The following is a 16284-nucleotide window of genomic DNA, read 5'->3' as shown; positions in this document are numbered from 1 at the left end:
CTCATAATAATTTGTCTCCCTAACATAATGCTTATTTGAATCCAATCGGTCATCTCAATATCAGCACTTAATAAAAGAGGGTCACCTAAGATGTAAGAAAATGAAAAGCAGCATCCTGATATCTTAATAAAGTGACACTCCACTTTTGGAGGGAATTTGCTGCCGTAACATGGCTGCAGGAGGCGCAATGATATTATGCAGCAGCCGAAAATAGTCCCTTAGTATCTTTCAATGGCAGGGGACTGTTTTCGGGCAGTGCGTAATATCATTGCACCTCCTGCAGTCATGTTACAGCAGCAAAGTCATTTGATTATTACGCCAGAATGAGAGTATAGTTCCTACGCATATCTGCCTAGAAAATCGCAACTTTTAATTTTCCGTCAGTCTTAGTACACGGTGTAACTACAGAAGAGGAAATTTTAAATAGGAAAAATATCTAAACTTTATCTTTTTTTAGACGCGATGCTAATGGACTAATTAGATTCTATGGATTGTGCTAAGCTATGCTAAAAGTGTTAGCGCCAGACCCGGAGAACAGCTGAATGGATTCAAAAACGGTAAAACTCTAAGGGAGCTGCAAAATGAGAATATTTTCAAAAAAAAGTGGATTGTCCCTTTAAACAGATATAAATGTTTGAGGTGGAAATACAATTAATCACATCATTTTTAATAAACATTGAGTTTATTAAAGGGATAGTTCACCTTGAAATGAAAATTCTGTCATCATTTACTCATCCTTATGTTGTTCTAAACACAAAAGAAGATATTTTGAAAAATTATGGTAAACACACAGCATATATAGTGTCCATTGACTTCCATAGTACGAATAAATAATATGATGGAATTTAATGGGTACCGTCAACTGTGTGCTTACCATCATTTATTAAAATATTTCCTTCATCTTTTATCACAATACTTCCAAAATATTTTTTTCCCTACTATGGAAGTCAATGGTCACTATCTGCTGTGTGTTTACCATCATTTTTCAAAATATCTTCTTTTGTGTCAGGAAAAAGAAATTCATACAGGTTTTAGAACAACATGAGGATGAGTAAACAATTACAGAGTTTTCATTTTAAGGTGAACTATCATTTTAAGTGGGTCCCATAGACCTGAACAATACACAAGGGTTAAATTTAATGTTCCTGTAGCACAATTTGCACAAAGGTTGTTGGTTTGATTCCAAGGGGGAAAGATCAAATGTATAGCTTAAATTCACTTTGGATAAAAGCATCTCCTAAATGCATAAAAGTAAATCTGGCACATAACAAGTTATAATACAAAAAAACGAAAAATGAACCGAGGGTGCAAAGTGTCTATGACCACAAAAACTACTACAAACATCTCTGCCTCACTGGAGGTCCAGAATTTTCAACAGTTTCTAATGGGAAGCAATAAGATTAGAACAGCTGATGTAGTTCAGCTTGGTCTTCCTAAACAGCTCTGTGACGTACTAAACATGTTCAGCGGGAGGAAACAGGACACAGCGAGGGAAGAGAGCGAGCTGATCGCAGAAGTGATAAGACTGTCTCTCATTCATGTCTGGCTTTGGCTGCGTTTCATGAGCCGCAGGAGCCAAACGGCACTGGCACTGTGCGATACAAAATGTGGGGTCTGACTTTTTCCCTCCTACCCAATTCTATAAACTTTATCAGAGCTGATCGAAACTGAGATTTAAAGGGACAGGAACTCAACTGTCGGAGCAGTTCGGAGAGAGATCCCCCCCCCAAATAGTCTTTATAAAATATAGGGGCGAGATAACAGCTGACACGTTCAACGAGAGATAGCTGCGTTTGGATGGCAACAATCCGAGCAAGCAGTGTCTATATAGGGCAAGCAAAGAGGGGGAGGGAAAATTTTGGGTGAGAACAAAAGTAGGAACACATGATCTGCTGTGCTGCTTGGGTGGCCGGAGGATGAGCGCCCATTGTTGCTTGAATTGAATAGGGCTGATTAATTAGAAGTGTGTGTGCTTTACATTTATGGCGACTGGCAATGGTCTCTCCTTCACAGCATGACTGAAAATGGGTCAAAAGATTACATTTCTATTCGCTGTTTATCTCTTTTACCCCGTTGATGTGGCTGGAAAAGGGTGGTAAATAAGATGACGACATTATTATTATGTCCAAATATTTCTATTATTAAAACCATCGCAGGCTTTTTCAACACAAAACCTGATCTCTCCCTATAGGTCTTGTTTATCCTCATTATTTCACTGACCTCATTATACAGAGTGCAGATCAATATTTACAGAAACGGCTTCGAACTAACAAATGTGTTTGCAATTTCTAGGTCCCGATCCAGTGCAGGAACAATATGAATATTCGGGCAGGCCCCTGGAGTGTAAACATGTTTTAAATAAACAGGAACTAACGTAATGCTCTTTTAATTGATTCATTCTGGCCAATGATGTTTACAGAAGGGCCTAAATATGAACTTGTAATGCAAACCCAGTGTTTAGAAGTGGTTTGTTTGGTTAAAACATAAACAGTTTGAATGCCAGCCATGTCGGAGTTGTATTGTGTGCGTCAAGGGGCTCCGTTTAGGGATGTATATCTTTCTATGCTGCACTGTGTAGGGCCTTTTATATTATTACATTTCGCAGGGCAGAGCCGTCTGGGTTGGAAATAGCAGAAGCAATATTCATAAAGTTGGTGTGTGTGTGTGTGCCACATGCATGGCACTCTGGGTAAGAGACTGTCAGATTATAATTAAACGCACATGAGAGGTAGTAAAACATAATGAACGTAGTGAGGAGACTGGCAGAGCCATTTTATGTGGCCGGCACAACATGTGTAGCGCTAAAAACCGCACCATATGTGTCCTCGGATGCTCTGGGTTTAAATGTCTGTCCATACATGGTGTCCGTATACGAACTGTACATCGCTGACATATTAGTGGCTTTGTGGGTAGTGAAGAAGATGATCCCAAGAATCGAGTGTGCCAGTTTTTGTTGCATGTTTCAGTTGTGGTGTCTCTGCGGGCTGCCTTTCATTTCCATTCATTGTAGGTTATGTTTGCTATATTGCAGGGAGTTTGCAAAGTTGAAAAACATTACAGATGTACAAGGGTCTGGAGCTCGTGCTTGCTATCCCCGAGCAAGACGGACAGTTTTGATGAAACACTTGTGCGCTGACACAGCTGCTCTTTGTAGCTGCATACAGCCTGAGTCAAGACCAAGGGATTTAGTGAAATCAGAAAATAAACAACTTGATTCAAAAACAGGTTTTACCCCAAGCAGGAAACAGAATGAGTAACAGACTGACTATCAGTATTAAACCATTTCTCATTATTGTAGTGTGGTATTGCAGAATATTATACCTATTTGGTAAGATACAAAGTGCATACATTTGCACATGCTTTAAATTACAAATCTTCAGCTAGAAAGGTCTTTTATCACTAGATGGTGCTGTTGAGAGTCGTATCAATCTCAGCTTTTCTTGAAGTTTAGTTGTATGTGTATGTGATAAATACTTGACCCGTCTGTGAAATTCAGGCTAAAGTTTTATGAGATTAAGAACATCAAAGCATTGTTTTTACATTAATTTCAATCCTTGTCAATATTAAAGTATTAGTCTATTTCTTAAAAAAAATCCAGATAATTTACCCACCACCATGACATCCAAAATGTTGAGGTCTTTCTTTGTTGAGTCGAGAAGAAATTATGTTTTATGAGGAAAACATCCGAGGATTTTTTTCATTTTAATGGACTTTAATGGACCCCAACACTTAACAGTTTTAATGCAGTTTAAAATTACAGTTTCAAAGGACTCTAAACGATCTCAAACAAGGCATAAGGGTCTTATCTCTTACTCTATCGTGAAACGATTGTCATTTTTGGCAAGAAAAATATGCACTTTTAAACCACAACTTCTCGTCTTCCTCCGGTCCTGTGACATCGAAAGGTCACGTGTTACATATACGAAACGCACATTTGCGGACCATTTTAAACAATAAACTTAGAGAAAGACATTAATTAGTATCATTCAACATAAAACAACGTTGGAACGGTCCTCTTTCTCCACACTTGTAAACACTGGGGCGTAGTTTCGCATGCGTCATCCGTGACCTCTTGACGTGATGACGTGAGGTCGCGCTGGCACGTCACAGGACCAGAGGAAGATGAGAAGTTGTGGTTTAAAAGTGCATATTTTTTATTTTTCTTGCAAAAAATGACAATCGTTTCACTAGATAAGACCCTTATGCCTCGTTTGGGATCGTTTAGAGCAGTGGTTCTCAAACTGGGGTCCGGGGCCCCCAGGGGGGCCGTGAGATGGTGCCAGGGGGGCCCCAGTTTGATGACATTTTATAAATTAAATTAATTTATCATGATTTCTGTGTAATTAAACCTAAAAAAAATAAGCCAACTAACCAACAGCACTAGGTATAATTGAATGTTTTGTTTAATTAAAATGTTGCATTTTAGAACAGTTTTTGTTCTAAATTTTTATTTCGGGGGGCCACGAAGGTATGCACCTTACACAAGGGGAGCCGCACGCTGAAAAAGTTTGAGAACCACTGGTTTAGAGTCCTTTGAAACTGCAATTTTAAACTGCATTAAAACTGTTAAGTGTTGGGGTCCATTAAAATGAGAAAAATCCTGGAATGTTTTCCTCAAAAAACATAATTTTTCTCGACTGAACAAAGAAAGACATCAACATTTTGAATGACATGGTGGTAAGGAAATTATCTGGATTTTTTAAGAAAATGAATTAATCCTTTAAGGTTATATTTTCACTGAATGTTCTTTATCTTATGTACTACTTTCGTGGGGTCACAAATACCACGTGGTTTCATATCATCATAATCATCAACATCTTGTAAAAAAATTACAGCATAAATCCATATGTATTTTGTTATATAATTATGCTTGTTTTCAGTAGCGGCTGGTGACTTCTTTTTTCGAGGGCGCTCGATGCAAAGTTTGTCACAACATGTATGTAGCCCGTCATGTGTGTGGTTCCTTTTTCAAAATATGTGCCCTGCGCATCGAGTGATCCTATGTGTATCATGTGTTTTGTCAAAATAAGTGCCTGCTGCAGACGCGTCTAAAGGGTTTATGTTAAAAGAGACGCTCGCGTTTGCCAAATACTCGCATAATCTCATGCGTAATCAGAGTTTAATGTTAAGGTAGTGTCTTGCGTGTATTTTGTGAACGTGAGCATTTCTTTTATCATAAACGGTTTTGACGCGTGTGCAGCAGGCACTTATTTTGGTAAAACACGTGATGCACATGGTTCACATGATGCAACAAACACATATTTTGAAAACGCAAGCAACACATATGACACTCCGAACACTTATTTTGAATTAGCGCCCCCTCAGATGAGCAGTCACGAGCCGCCACTGCTTGTTTTTAAAGTGCAAGTTTGAATCTTATTGTGCCCCTTAGGTTGTATATTGATACACATTGAAGTAAAAAAAAATGAATGTCTGCATGAGTTTTAATAATACACCCTCTTTGTTAGTCACTGTGGTTTGCACACCTGTGTTGACGGGCACCTTGTCCTCTAACCACATGGAAATGGAAGCATAAACAAGCAAAGGCAGCTGGGGAAACCCAGACTCACCGCAGGCCTGCAGACACCGTCTGTATCTTTTCATTCAGAACACCACACAGACACGTTTCATCATTCCAACTCTGAAAAAGAATAGCAAAATGAGCTCAAAAGATGTCGGAAAGATTTTCAAGGAGAGCGTCGATGGGAAATGACCACGTAGGCTAAACTATTCACAACAATCCCAAGATACACAGTGAGGCATTCATGTACAAAATCAAACATTAAAACACCTCTGTGAATACATTAATCTCAGGCATCCAGTGTTGGTGCCAATGATCATGCCAAGTGATGCCAAACTGCACGAAAAGCAAGCAAGAACCAATGTGCCTGATTCAAACTTTTCGGATAGAGCCAGATGTTATGCCGGGAACTTCCTAGAGTGTAACGTTTTGATTTTTAAACTAGTAAACATACTAAAGCAAACGAAAAATATGCTGATGAGTTCCCCAGGGCTTTTTTAACTCCAGGTGATTTAAATTTTAATGCATTATACACATCACACATAGATTATTAAAAGCGGCCTTTTTGCACAGTTAGACTGCCCTCTATTGGTGCCAACATTTCAATGGCAACAGAAAATCTGCCTCTTGGATAGGTCAAGTAGTATTGACATACTACACATAAGCTGCTCTTTTAATGTAGAGAGGAAATATAATATAACAATAACAAAAATACATTTGCTGTTTATCATCCCGATTAAAGACCTGAATACAGATTATAGTGTGTCTTTATTTAAAACATTGCATGACTGACTGGTCTTTACAGAACACCAGATTTTATCATTTGAATGTTTTCTCCCTTTCAACTGGGATACTATGTACTGAGCAAGCAGTCATATGCTTTTATCCGACTGTAGCTTGCTTTATTTCATTAAACAGTGTTTCATTAAATAAAATGTGCTTCTTGTTCCCGGCATCTTGCCACATTCTCTAAGTTGTATTGCTTGGTTGACACAATGTAGTGCATAAAGTCAGCATTGCATATCTTTACTAGGCGATACCCTAACCTAATTTGATATATATGTTTAATACCATCGGACATTTGATGGCTTATTTTCCGGTGACGTGCTTAAAGACGTCACCACTGATATTTATAAGCAACACGCAGAAACGACATCTCTCTGAATGGTATTTTTTAAACTGGTTAAATAACAATATAAAAACACCTTAAATATTCTGCATCATGTACAGACAAGAACAAAGTCTAATAAAAAGACTAGTACAGTGTTCAAATTAAACAGAAAATCTATTTAGTATATTAATATATAGGTAATGGAATTTATTCAATGCATTATTTGATTTGTATTGTACTGTGTTTTTTTGCTTACCTAAAAGCAAGGGTGAAAGAGTAAGGGAGGAGATGGATGACAGAATTTTGAATAAAATGCTATTTAGATTTTATAATAAATAATAATGAAATGTTTAATAAATGTTTATAAATAAAGATGACATAGTGACATAGTTAATCATGTTATTTTCATTCTTTTTTTGGCTAGTAGAAGTTTTGAAGATACATTTAAAAACTTTTATGCACCAAATCTCAAAATTAGATTATGAGACTAGCCTGAATTTCACATTTATACTACACCAGTGGTCATCAGGTTGCCCGCACAGAGTCTGTGAGTAGCCCGCCAAAGCACATTCTATTTATAGCCTTAATATTAATATTTATTTATTACACTTTTTTATATTTGTTTGGCTTCTTTTATGTATGGTTACATTTTACACAATGATAAAACATATCTACAAGTAAAATACATTAAAATCAAGTAAAACAATGCAAGTTTTGAGTAGACTATATAAAGTAGTAGCCCTTCATATGGTTTTATCCATTGCCCTTGATCCCGAAAAGGTTGGAGACCCCTGACCTATACCATAATATGCAAATTGTTGAGGGCTGCTATGCTTCTCTGACTGGTTGCCAGTGTCACAATAGTATAGCCTGTTTGTAGTTTATGTTTAAATTACACTGATTATCTTTTACTTGCACTTTTGTGCTTAAAATTGGTATTGTGTCCTCTACTGCTATAGGGAGATGCTTCTGATCACTTAAGGTGCTTAGTTAATGACAGCAAAGGTCTTGTGAGTTTCTTTTTTTTCATAAATAAATAGCTTTTATGAAACCGTATGAAAGTATATTGTTTTTAAAGGTTTTATTTTCATTTTATGATCATAATTTTTAAGTATGTTACAGCACTGATGGTGGTTGTGCAAGTTAATCTAAAAAAATTAAAACCTGACATCCCCTCTAAAATGTTGATCTTCTCTTATGACGTCACTTTTACAGTTTGAGCAGAATATCTGTAAGCTTTCAATCTTCTGACAGCTCCATTTCTGAACGAAACAACTACTTTTCATCTCTAATCAAATATGTGGAAAAAATACTAGCCACATCTCACATCTATTTTTCTCATTCAATCCATAAATCCACTATATGATTCGCTGCATTCTTGCATGGGTAATGCTCAGGTGAGGAATACCAAGTTCAGCCTTTTCAATGGTAAAATGAACATATCCTACTGTGTGTACATTTTAATGCAATAGGACACTCCCACATTAGTTGATAGCGCGTCAATATTACGGTTTCAGCGACAACAACATAAACATAAACAAAACGGCTTTTGTGGATCAAACTTAACTTCGGTAGACCCGCATAGATTCAATAACAACAGAGTCCCTCATTAGATTATTAACAAGTAAAAAAATATAACAAGTAAATCAAATCATAGCTAAAGCATAACAATTAAAGTTAACGTTAAAGTGTAAAAATAATGTAGGCTATAAACTATAAAGATCCTTAAATTCTTGCCTGGCTGCCAAATCCACACAGCGGTGATCCAAGTGTTTAACCTCGTCTTTAAACTGAAACGTTTTTATTTTCCCCAAGGAATTTGATCCAGAAATCAGTTTAGTCACTGTCCAGACAAACAAGCACAGACCGGAAGTTAACTTCTTGTCAGGCGCGTAACGTAACCACGGCAACGCGTGTGCGTCAAATTAACAAATCTTTCACTGCGTCCGAAACCGCATACTTCCATACTATATAGTAGGCGAAAAGCACGTACTCTTTGCCTACTATATAGTATGGAAGTAGGCGGTTTGGGACCCAGCGTTTTTCTCACACAAAAGCTGATTAGTTCACCGGTGCTGCAAGTGATTAATCGAAAAGTTTCAGGTTTCATGATTTGTGAAATGATTTTTTTTTTGTGGACAAAACTGAATTTTTTTCATGGAGCCATCAAAAATGCTGTGGTTCACTTGTCAAATAAGTATGCAATGTCTAACATGTCTGAAAAAGATAATGCTCTTAAAACCATAGGATAAATCTTTATTTGAAAACCAGGCCCACCTTAGATGATAAGAAATGAATTTACCAAAAGAAATAAAACAATTAATTTGTTTTTTTAAATATTTGTAACATATTAGGCCTATACCTATGAATATTTTACATTTGATAACTATAGAAATGTCATATTACAGTAGCAACATAAGATGAAATTATTCCAGTTTTTAATGTTAAATAACTAGTAAATGGTGGGTAAATAACAAACAATATAATTTCAAGATAAAAATAACAACCTAAAAATGCAGTTTCAAGGGAAGGTTCTTGGTATGTGATGTTGGTTTGTTATATTTCTGAAATCTTTTATTCCTTAATAAACAATTTTATTTTATTTTAGCACCTGAATAACCAGTTACAGTATTCACGCAGGGAGCGTGTCAGCTTAGATATGTGCTGGCATAAAGAAAATTCACTTCATGAATGTATATGCAGCCAGAAGTAATCCATAATCCATAAAAGTATGTGTGATACCATATATCACGTCTTTATTATGTTGATGTTATAATTAAATAAGTAAACAAACCATTTGTGGCATGTGTTTAGGAAAAAAATCTCCTCCAAGCACCAAAACATATTAACGCTGGGTTAAAGCGATGCTGGCATTGATGGACACTGTCCCATCCAGATCCATTCACAGATGATGCAAAGCCAGAGAATGATAGAGTAAAGCCAATGAAAGGGCTTAGGAGGGACAAAAAAGCAGAGGTCGTTCTGCTCCTCTGATGGCCTTGCTGGGTGGTTTGTCTGTTTATTTAGTCTGTGGAGGTGATGGGAACTGAGCGACGGACACTGCCAATTTTCTCCACACTGAGAAAATATTCATGTGGACAGCTGGAATCCAAAGAGGACAGTCAAACAGACTCAAGGCCAACAGATACAAGACTCCGTAACACATTTGCAAATCAAAATTCCCTGCAAATGTTCCTTAAAATGGTGAATTGAAAGGTAAAGGTCTGTAACAGATCCACAATAACTGTTCTAAGCTAAATATTCATGACAGAGATTATGTTGGCTAGATATTTAACACAACAATAATAAAATCACAATACAAAGACTATAATCAGTTATATTGACTCTCAAGATCTCAGGAAGTTAATCTTTTCCTGTGGTAAATTTCCAAGTCCCTAATAACATTTTCAAACGTGCCGGGTTAGAAAAGATTTACTTAACAAGAGACACAACTTAATTTAATCACCACAGCATGAATATGGGCTGTTAATGCATCATACATTTTCTATAAAACCTATTTAACAACACATGCACATAACAAAATAGAAAAATTAATCAATTAAAAATGGTATCAAGCTGTCACTGGCGTAGTACCCTTTATATTATAATGTCTTAATATATACCATTAAGGTACAGATATGTATACATTTGGTACCAATATGTACCTATGAGGAACTAATATGACCTCTTTAGGTACAAAGGAGTACTCTAAAAAAGGGTACCACCGCAGTGACCGCTGCGGACCATTTCAGGACTATATGTGACCTAGCCTGACTACGTCAGACTTCGTACCTCTAAATTTCATTACGCGACTGTCTATGAAGCGAAGCAAAATAGCAGAGGATGGTATTACCAGGCTATATGTGACCCTGCCTGTCATTTTTGTGATTTACTGTTTTCTACATAAAATCATCCTACATAATGTAAAAAACATTTAGTGAAAATATAACCTTGGTATCTTTAAAATCATGTCAAAGATTAAAATGAATGAGTAAAAATCAACAAACTTTGCTCCTAATCTCAAAATTGCATTGTAAGACTTCAACCTGGATTTTACAGACCGGGTCACACATGCAGACTTATTTTAGACTTTTAGTAATAAACAACTGATAAAAACAAAGTTTGTAAAAGGGCCCTAAAAGTAGCTAATTTTTTCTTCATAATACACAGTTTAAGTTATATGGCAGCAGCTTGATGAGTTCATTTACCACTGCTATGTGCATTTTGGGTGGGGGAAGAGGAGGGTGTAAATGCCACCCAAAGAGCTTAGAGGAAGCAGTTGAGCTGCTAGGCCTCACATGAAGATGTGGGACCACCCACTCACAGGCCGAGTTCGTTTATTTTCATCCTTTGGGGTAAACTGTTCAGTGTGAGCTGTTTATTAGACCTTTGATTTGTCATGTGTTAGCTTGGACGTGCAGGGTAAATGTATACACTGACTGTGGCTTGTATATAGTGAAGGTTTGGAGGTCAAGGCTGTTTGGGGCATTGGGGATGATGAGAAGGATGTGTGGTATGAGGCGCTCATGATGTCCAACTCTGGCATCATCAACATAAAAGAGTTCAAAGGTGGAGATGTGAAAAGGAGAGAAATGTAAAGAAAAGTGAATGCAGATGAATCAAATACAAAAGATTCATTGAGATATATGGTACAAACATACAGCATACAAGAACAATGGGAAGTTGAATAGTTTGATATAGATTTTATTCTTGTTTTCAGCTAAATCTCATCCCTGTAGAGTGAATGAATAAATTATTGAATGAAGGAGCTACTCAAGCACTGCCTCCGTAATTTTCATGTTGAAAACAAAAATGTTATAAGGACATGTAAAAGGAAATAAATGAATATATATGTGGGAATCTTTAAAGGGGACCTAATATTACCTTTTTTACAAGATGTAATATAAGTCTTCAGGTGTACCCCCCACACAATTTATAACAGCATGTCCAAATTGAACCTTTTTTGGTGGGAGCAAAAAACGCTTTTAATGTCTTTACCTTTAAAGGAAAACACCATTGTTTTTTAATATTTTACTAGGTTCTTACCTTAACTATAAGATTAATAAATATCTTTTTTCAATGTGTGCACTTAATCTTTGTACAGCACTTCATGAATGTGTTAGCATTTAGCCTAACCAACATTTATTCCTTAGGATCCAAACAGGGATGAATTTAGAAGCCACCAAACACTTCCATGTTTTCCCTATTTAAAGACTGCATTACTTATTTTTAAAGAAAGCATTACTTTAGTAAGCAATGTGTCAACAATGAGCCTGAATACACCTAGTTTTCAGACCAGAATGTCCATGGGCGCAAATGCATTTGCTATTGAAACAATGTGGCGCTGAATGTGAAAATGATAACTGCCCTGGGCTTAAACTAGCAAAGACACTTGCATCACGCATTGCGCTGGGCGTATGATAGGGCCCATTATGCCCACTTTAACACCTTGTAAAAGTGGATTTTGTATAATAGGTGCCCTTTAAATGTGAAAATAAATACATACTATATATGGGTTATAGTTAAAAATAAAAACAGAAAATAATAAAGGAATATTAAGACTACAAATTTTTATTTATATATATATATATATATATATATATATAGTGCTAGGCATAGATTAATCTAATACAAAATAAAAGTATTTTTTGCATAATACAGACCTGCCAACCTTGGAAATTTTTTTTGAGTACAGTTGCATCGGCCGAAAGGACAGAACACGGGTTTTTAACATATAATTTAACACATGCACGCACACATGCACGCACACACACCTCTTGGTAACTTTCAAAGTAACATGCACTCACTTTTTCCCCATCCTGCCATAATCTGCTTTAAAAATTATTATAAATGTGAATAAAATCATGTTAACCAAATTTGCCATACATGGTGATTAATAACATTATTAATGTTAAATTCTGTATGCTCCAAAGTTTAACATGTCTGCACAAACACTGTTAAAAGTGATATTACTGTTAAATAGTGGGAGATGGTTAACCCACAAATGACATTCTGTTATCATTTACTCAACCTCATATTGTGTCTAACCTTCATGATTTCTTTCTTGAGTGAAACACACACAAAAAAATTGAGAAAAAAAATTGAGACAAAAATTTTTGTTTTTCCCTGACTAGCAAAAAATATAATGGAGTGGGGACCAGACACTGTGGTTATCAACACTCTTTAAAATAACTTGTGTATCACACAATAAAGAAACTCATAAATATTTAGATGGGTCTGTTCTGTTATGTAAACTCTGACTGAATTACATGTTTTAAGTTAACTATACCTTTAAGTCAGTATTTTAGAGTTAATACTGCTTTAAATTCAACCATAACTGTGACAGTAGTGCTGTTAACTGTATGTCTGTCTGTCTGTAATTTATTGTAGCTTTGTTTACATTGCAGTACAGTACGGCATAGGCACCTATCACGTGGGCGCTCGAGACACGAGATATTCTCCATTTATAAAACTTTATTTGATGTGGTTTGTATATGACGTTTTATTTTATTGACAATTATCAAGAGCGCGTTATTTCAGAAGGCATTTAATCCGCTTCACTCGGATGTCAGGTGAATTCCCTTCACTGAGAGTGAACTTTCCGTTTTTATATGACTAAAACTGGATGCTCTCCCCATGGTAAAATCATTGTACTTTTTCGTAAGCGCTCAATTATAAATGATGCTCATTTACAAATCAGAAGTAATGTTAGCGCATCTTGCGGTCAAGTGCACGTTATGAAACGGAGCCCGCGCGACCGTCGACGTCAAAGGATTAAGCTAATGCATTATTTCATTATTTGCACATCCACCCTGACCAGTTTACCTTAGCGGGTCAGACGTCTTGACTCTCCGTTGAAAAAGATGGTCAGAAACTGCGGGTGGAGGAAGGAGATCACGCTGGATTTTGTGATTCCATCGATAGCAGACTCTTACTGATTGGCCATACGACTTGTCAATCATCCACACTTTCTATGTGGTGGATGAGCCCAGTGCTATGATTGGACATATTTTTATTTTTTCTGTTGCTTCTTTTGAGTACTTCGCGCGGCAAATGGCGTCATCAGGTTTTTGCGTAGTTTAGAGTGACAAATCGTACCACCGTACTTTGAGGTCAAAATGAGTACCTGCTACGCAAAATGCGTACAGGTTGGCAGGTCTGCATAATATATGGGTTTGTGCTGTGTGTAAATATTATGTATATTTAAACACACACACACACACACATACAAATATATACATTTAAGAAATGTTTGATTTATATATCATTTTTTTGTTTATATATAATATAGAATATATACAATTATAAATAAATATATATACACATGCAAATGTTTCTTAAATACATACATGAATGTGTGTGTGTGTATTTATATATACATAATAATAACACACAGCACAAACTCATATATTAGGAAAAAAATACTTTTATTTTGTATGAGATTAATCTATGCCCTGCACTAATATAAAGTCATTTATTCCTTTTTTTAATTTTCCTATTATTACAATATTTTTATTATCTTTGAATTATTGCAGGTTTGTTCCACATACCCAACCAAGTTGTTACATAAAATCAGTCATTGTAGAAGGGCGGCGATTTTATGTAACCTTACTGTAACACTAACTGCATATAATTTTAAAGGCATTTACACCGTCAGAAATAACGGTACAAAACAGTACCTTTTCTGTCACTGGGGCTGTACCCTTTCAAAAAGTACAGCTTTGCACCTAAGGATTTCATTTTAGTACCTCAGAAGGACATGCTGGGACAAAAGAGAGCTTATTAGTACCTCAAAAATACATATTAGTATCTAGTAAATATTGGTACTAAATGTTTACACATCTACCTTATGGTCCATACAATTACCTTTTTAAAGGGTGCTGCCCACTGACAGCTAGGGTACATATTTTGACTTTTTTCTAACAATGTAAGTCCTAAAGGTACGGTAATCTACCCAAAATTGTATTCTGTTTTGTATTCCTGTAAATGTCCAAACGGAAACTTAGGGTACAGCCCCAGTGACAGAAAAGGTACAGTTTTGTACCTTTTTTTCTGACAGTGTACTTATTCAACCATATGTCTCAGTGGCTGTATAACTTCAGAAAAGCAAGCAACACAATATGAATACTTTTGAATGTGACCTTCTTATACATGAAGGATGCAGAAAGTACACGGGTACACATTCCATCAAAACAAAAGCTAGGACTCCTGTAACCTACACTATATCCAAGTATATCAGGCATATTTAATTGAAACATAATATAACAACGACATGTTTTAATTCTACTACACTATAATAATTACAATAGGCCTCATATTAAGTTAAGATTTTGCATGTTTGCACCATTCTCAACTGAACGTCACTTGGACACTCCATTCAGTTTTTTCACCCTGCAGCAAAAAAAAATGACTGTAACACCTAATCAAACCACCAGAGGGCCTCACCAGCTAACCAAAACCAAAGCCTGCAGAAAGCCATCTGCATATCCATCTGCATTTTAATAAAAGCACAAAATCTAAGTTCATATCAGAAAGACTATGTTACGATACATGGCAGTTTAAAGCCTGAATGACTTTTGTGTGTTTGCATGTCTTTTCTTAAAGGGGACATATTATGAAAATCTGACTTTTTCCATGTTTAACTGCTATAATTGTGTCCCCAGTGCTTCTATCAACCTAGAAAATGTTAAAAAGATCAACCCAATAACTTAGTTTTGGTAAACCATTTTCTGCAAGCATGTGAAAAATAGGTCATTGTAATTTGGCCCTTATTGTGATGTCAGAATAAGGTAATACCGCCCCCTTTATCTGCACTATCCAACCACAGCACTGCCATTTAGTATGGAGAGAAAGAGAGAGATAAAATAATTCACAGCACAATTGAGTTTCAATTACAACAAACCACCATCATTGTGATCAGTGGTTGCACTTCATCCGCTCATTTGCATTTTAAATGACACACCCAAAACGGCACACTTTTGCTCAGACCTATTTTAGACTTAGTTTTCATCTTTAAAAAAATCTCATAATATGTCCCCTTTAACAAATATTCATCCTTTAAAATGGCATAAAAACATTATTTCATGTGTGTTTTATAAATTAAAGGGACAACAGCAGAGATACATGTATGGTTAAGCAGTGGTTCCCAAACCGGAGGGCACAATATGGTGCCAAGTGGGCCCTAGCTTTATAAAAGTTTAATAAATACATTATATAAATTCCATCTAATCAAATCTCAGAAAAATATAGCTACCAACAAACAGCAATACATTGTATTATTTATTATGCTTTGTTTAATTCAGATTTTAAGTTTGACATTGTTTTGTGCCATGAATTTTCTTTGGGGGGGGGCTGCGTCCTACACAAAGGGGGGCACACTCCAAAAAGTTTGGGAATGAATGGGTTAAGGAAAGATTGTGTTGTTTTTAATACAGAAACAGTTTTTAGAATGCCCATTTTTATCCTTCAATCACATGCGGCCACATCTTTGTGATTTTTTTTTCCCTCTGTGTTTTATTCTCAGTCTTCACCTGCCCTCCTCTTTATCCCTTTCTGTTTGATTATTACACTGCTAAAACGGTTCACAAGGAGGTCTTAGCTCGAAAATAAAAGTACACTTCAGAATTTTGCTTTGATTTCGGCAAACTGCTGA

Source organism: Paramisgurnus dabryanus, chromosome 6 (assembly GCF_030506205.2).
Source record: "Paramisgurnus dabryanus chromosome 6, PD_genome_1.1, whole genome shotgun sequence".
Taxonomy (NCBI): domain Eukaryota; kingdom Metazoa; phylum Chordata; class Actinopteri; order Cypriniformes; family Cobitidae; genus Paramisgurnus; species Paramisgurnus dabryanus.
Note: the sequence above shows the minus strand (reverse complement) of the source record.